Here is a 6255-nt window from a genome sequence, read left to right on the forward strand (position 1 = left end):
TTCTAATAAGTTCTCGTAAGGCTGCATCGTCTTATCTCCTACTTAGTTCTTAATAGATTTTACAAGTTATCTTATCTTGATCAAGCTTTTATCGGCTTAGTATATCGATATATACATTCACACATCTAATAGCCGATTCAGCCTTGATCTAGACAATCTTGACATATTTTGATAAAGATATCATTTAACTTAACTGGATTCATTGATAGTGACGATTGAATTGAGTTATATTAGTTTAATGCATCTCTTTATGATGGACTCTATCTTTAGCTTTATTTGCTCGCATAAATCAGCTTTGTAGCCGATAGCTATGTATATGTATCGGATTTTGCAGCCATGCTCTTTAAGGAATTCTTCAGAAATCTAGCCGATGCATTCTTTATGGTTTACTGATTAAATTTCTTTTTTTCTTGTCAATTACAGGTCAGCCCGAACCTCAAAGACAGGACCTGTAAGCAGAGCTCCCAGATCTTAGCGTGTCGTGCTCCGCAAGTTTCACCATTCGATTTTTATGGCAACACAATGTTGTCGGTTGAAACCCATCGGTGAGCAGCGATAGGTAACACGAGGAGCCGGAAGGCTCCCGGGACTGCTGGTGGGCCCCGGTCCCTCGGTCAACGGCCCAGGATCTGGCACGCGACCTGACGTCTCGGTTTTTCTAGGCGTGCCACCTGACCTTGTACCTGATCAGAAAGGTGTAGATATGGTTTCAGTTAGTTCCCTGCATGCACAGACACGTTCAAACGTTAGTCCGAGCCGTGATCGGCTCATCGGGTGATCCCGATATTGGCTGTAAAGAGCCGATTGTCTCTCAGTATCAGATCGGATCTGTATATCTAAACAAAGTGCATGTATCTGATACTAATATAAACTTACTATGTAATCAATAAGCTAATTCAACCTACAACGGTTAAAGTTTTCACCACATAAACCGGAACATCCTATACGTAGTTAAGCCTAACAAATATGAAAGATAACAGAATATCAACTTAAACAGAGGTCTAAAAACCAACAAGCCGATTCCCGGAACAATCCCTCTTTAGATTAATGTAAAGCATCAAACGTATTGCCGGATCATTTAACTCGTTTGAAAGGTCTAATCATGTAGATCTTAAACCAAATCTTTAATGAATAAAGACTAACCATAACAGATTGGATCTACTAATCGAAACAGAGCAAGGTGCTGCCTTTACACCCGGGATCGGGCACGAAGACAGCTAAACGTTCACAGGTGATGAACAATGCACGGATACAGTATGAAAAGCCGATGCATCCCTATAAATGTTAAAATAACTAGTGTTACTCGCCATCAACAATGCTTCAGCACGAGAAATATAAAGATAAATAGGTAGGAACGATGCTGCCCTGATCACGCGAAGCGTGATCAGGACTACATAGCACTTACCTGAGAGAAACCCTAAAATAGGGGTGGCGATGCACCGAGAGTTGTTTGTGAATGCTTGTTGTTGTTTTCATTCGTAGTCTCGGGTACATATTTATAGTGTGGAGACTTGCCTCCCCTAACTAATCCTGATCGACTACGAATCCTGACTATCTATATCTAAACTAACTTAAACTAGATACATTGCTAATCTGGCCTTAAACCGCCCGCACAGGAGCCGATTCGAGCCTATTACAATTATCCTTTGAGTCCATCTTGCTCGCGGCCCACCTTCTAGCCCAGCCAAATTATGGCGATAACACATGCTCCCCTGGTTTCGGCAATAATAATTCTGAAACTATTTTTTTCTTTCCATCGCCTCGCTACTTCGACTTCCAAAATCCGCACGCGCGTGCCACTCCCACTGTCACAGGATGTGACTACTCTGCATCTAACTCCTTGGAAACCGTCACAGTGCCGATTCATATTCCACTCCTGCATTTATAAGGTTGCCCTGGCAACCTGTTCATTCATCTTCTCCCTCAAGCCAATAGCAACTGCACCAGTACGCCCCTCTTCCTTCCGCAATGGCTTCCTCATCCTCTGCTTCCTCCGTCATCTCCATTGAATCTGAGACAACTCAAGAGATGACCCCGGAGTTTGACCCCACAGCAACCTATGAGGCCTGCGCTGCTCTGCACTGGGATGCAGAGGAGTGGGATTTCCAGGCTTGGTCAGAGGATGATGAATCCCTGACCGACGGCGAAGATCTCCAGTTCCTCCTTGGCAGGGAACTGGATGAAGACGATGACGACGACATGTCCTGGGAGGGGGACTTCTCCACCTTGGAGGAAGAAGTCGATGCCCCATCGACCGAGGAAGACTCTGTAGCAGGATGCTTCCTGCGTGGCGGGTCATCGGAGGATGACGACGATGATGATGATGAAGAGACTGAAGGCGGCAGCGGTGACAGTGGCGGGGACGACGGCAGTGACAATGACGGCAGCGATGACGCCAGCGCAGCCCCTTCGATCGAGCGCCGCAAAGTCTCAGGCACCTACTGGTGGTAGTTTGTAGGATTAGCAATGACTGCCATGTACAGAGCCGATAGATTGGCTTTAGGAGCAATCGGTTCCCCTTTTGTAGTGGTTTTCCCTATGAATGAAATCCTTCATTTTAGTCAACAACTATCGAGAAGCCGATTTACCAGGAGCCAATGGCGACGCATCGGACCTTTCCCTCAAAGTGTCGATCCGGATTTGAGTCGATCCCTGAACCAATTCCAACTTCTGCTTAAATCTGGAACTTTCCCGAAATAGATCTACACAGGTTCCCCGAATCCAAGTTGCGCTCCAAAACCCCTGCTCACAAATCCAATCGCAAAACCTAGATCAAAGCCTCAAAGTGCAAACTTGAAACTCGCAAAGCAAACCCTAGATCCAATCTCGAGCCTTCGATCACCATTGGAGCTTCAAATGGTGGAACCCTCGAATGCCGGTGCGGGCGTCCTTGGTCTGAAGGTAAAACTCCAACCTTTCGCTAATTTATGAAGTAATTATTTGAACCCTTGAAGCATAAATGATCCTTTCCTGTTATTTGGCTCTTATCGATTCTTTAGGTTTCAGACATCCTTTTGCCACATCCTTCTTTCCCCAATTCCTTTTGTCTTGGTTCTCGTTCTTATGAGCGCCCAACAGATTTGATTTTTTGTGAGGCCAATTGAATCCCATTCGTAAGCCAAGATACAGACTTAGATTCCTGGGCCGACAGCCTGCATGTTTGGCCAAATCCTCCCGAGGGCTGGGTATCTTGGTATAACAGAGTAGTAAAAGCCTACTAGCCCACATGGGAGACCGTAGGAATAGCCGACGCTCTGTCTCTGTCATTATCCCCCCCCCTCCCCCGAGAAGGATGAAAACCTTCTGAAAACCATCGGCTATTTTTGGTCTGATGCCCTGAACTGCTTTTTATTTGGCCATGGGCCGATGACTCCAACCCTCATGGATGTGGTGATGATTATTGGTTTGGACATTGCATCGCCCAACCCCTCTGCTTACAGTATGCCTGGGGTGCCCTTTAAGTTGTCCTCCGAAACAAAATGCACAAATTGGGGTGCCTACCTGAACCAGTACATCAAAACCAAAGGCCCTATAACTGAGAAAGAACATACAGCCTTTCTGAACCACTGGTTGGAACACTTAATATTTTGCGGTCCTTCGCTTGCTCCAACCAAAAACTACCTTTCTCTAGCGTATGAACTGGCCAAAGGTAACACTATTAGCCTTGGCAAACTGTTTCTTGGGAAAGTTTATAGATATCTTCACCTAATGTCTTCAAGCTTGCTCTCCCAAAAGAAACTTAGAACTGGTGGTCCCTGGTGGTTCATTCAGTTATGGGCTCACTTGTATTTTCAGAACCACATACCAAACTTTCCTATTCTGACCGATAACTCCTTCCCCGACCAGAGTGGGAGACGCATTAGATGTACCAGCTTTGACCAAGCTTTGTACAGTCTTCCCGGTAGCAAGTTGAACCCCAAAGATGCCTCAAGCTTGTTTAGAGTATTCTACCAAAGTTTAACCAATCCAATCTACCTTCCTTACACAAATTCTGAAATCTTTGAAAATCCAAGTGCCTTTAGATTGGATGACTTTGCCAATGATGAAAGCACTCGACATTTGTACTCCATCATGATCCATCCTTACTTCCTTCCTGTCGATATGAGCACCTCCAACAGAATTATCAAACCAGGCTATGAATCTTTCCAGCCAGTCGTAGCAGCTCGACAATTTGGTCTTGGGCAAATTCCTCCCCACTTCTTCCTTCATCATCTGACAGTAAGTAGAATTGATCTGCCCGACTCCCTTACCAGCCACAGATTCTACAACATGTTCACCGATCTTGACATCCCAATCCCTGTTGACATATCATTTACCTTTTCATCCATTCGCTTCAAGAATTGGTGGTCAATGTGGAGGACTCACGTCTTTTGGAAAGCCTTGGGCGTAATGTTGCAGCAGATTAACGCTGAATACGAAGCCCCTGAGGAAGAGGTATCACCATCAGTTTAGTACTTCTTCATGATTCTGCTTGACCCCTTCTCTAATTCCATTTATTTTCTCTGCAGCAGGAGGATGGTTCGGAGCCCAAGAATGATGATGGCTCCACTTTCAAGTTCTCACCGGTTGCTCCCGTAGTCCTCTTTGGCAAGAACGCACCTCCCCTATCGAAGGTCATGATGCGGATCCAGCCTAATTCTACAAAATTGGCCTCCAAGCGAAAACGAGTCTCCGACGTTGCTGCCCCCCGAGCCCAGATTAAGGCGAGGAAGATGATTGTTAGGAAGATTCGGAAGGAGGCCGGACAATCTTCTACTGATAAAGAGGCTCCCAACGTAAACCAGGTTTGGATTGTCCCTTTAGAATTGGTCCTCTAAACAGGTACACTTCGACTTAATTGCTCTTTCCTTGCTTGCAGGCTGATATCGTGGATATTTCCTTTGGGGAAGAGCAAGCGCGCCAACAAAATCCAACCCTAGAGGCTCCAGAGAATCCTGCAATGACAGTTGACACCTTGATCAACCTCCAGGATTCGATCCTAGAAACTCCAGAGAATCTTGCAACGACAGTTGATGCTTTGGTCAACCTTCAGGATCTGCAGGAGCCGATTATCACCTAATCGGCTATCAATCCTTCTCAAGAAAAGGTGCGATATATCTCTGAGCCATTTGCATCTTTCTTTCCCTGTACCGTACTAATTTTCTGCCTTCTTTCAGAGCTTGAACCTCTCAGAGCTGCTCTCGTTTGACCCTGCATCCGTTGGCTCGGCCATACTCGAAGCAGATGATCATCAACCACAGCCGACTGGTGTCGCCAGCCAACTTCTCTGCATAAAGGACCTGCTCTCAGCTCCAATTGATACTTTGGTCCAAGACTCTGATGAAGTGAGGCGAATTCTTGAGGAGATCAGGCCCCAACTCCCAGAAATCCTTCAACTCAAACTCTGGCAAACCGGACATCTTCCCTTCTTTCGGGCGAAGGTAGAAAAGGCTCGGCAAAGGATTGAAGCCCGTCGCTCATATGCCCCCTTAAAAGCCGATATTGCCGTGAGGTGCCGACTGCTCAACAAAGAAGGCGGCTCTAGATGTTAAAGCTAACACTACTGCACATTCCCAAAGACTTCAATCTTTGGACAGGGAATTGGAAGACCTCAAGGAAAAAGTCCGGGCAACCGAGCAGTGCATCCAGGATGAGAAGGACCTCATAGCCTGCTCCCAACAAGAAGCAGAGAATCTGACTGCCCAGCTGAAGACAGAGCTCACAGAGTTGAGTGTTTTGAGTCGGCAGATAGTGTTAGGCGAGGACAAGGATGATGAGGCAGTGATCGCAGAAGCCGATCGCGTCCGTCTTGAAGCTATTGCAGCCATAGATGAATTTCTTCAGTAGAATGCTTTGTTCTCGTCTCATGTATCCTGCTGTCGCCCAGAACTTGCATGTATTCCGATTACACTTCTAAAGTCGATGGTTATACATCGGCTATTTGACCAACTCAGTATGTTGGGTACAAAATATTTTTTACGGGCCGACTGAACGTATCGGCCCCTTTTCTTGTGTGCAGCCCGATGCGTAACATCGGCGCGACTGAATGTATCGGCCCCTTTTCTTGTGTGCAGCCCGATGCGTAACATCGGCTTTCACTTGTGCGGGCCAACTGAACATATCGGCTCACAGCCTGATGCGTAGCATCGGCTTTATTGCCCATCATCCCACATACTTGGGAGGTATTTCTTGAGATGTTGACCATTGACAGCCACCGAAAACTTGACGCCATCTAACTCCTCAAGCATATATGCGTTCCCAGGTAGGACTTGGTCA

This window comes from Panicum hallii, chromosome 7 (genome assembly GCF_002211085.1).
Source record: "Panicum hallii strain FIL2 chromosome 7, PHallii_v3.1, whole genome shotgun sequence".
Lineage (NCBI taxonomy): Eukaryota > Viridiplantae > Streptophyta > Magnoliopsida > Poales > Poaceae > Panicum > Panicum hallii.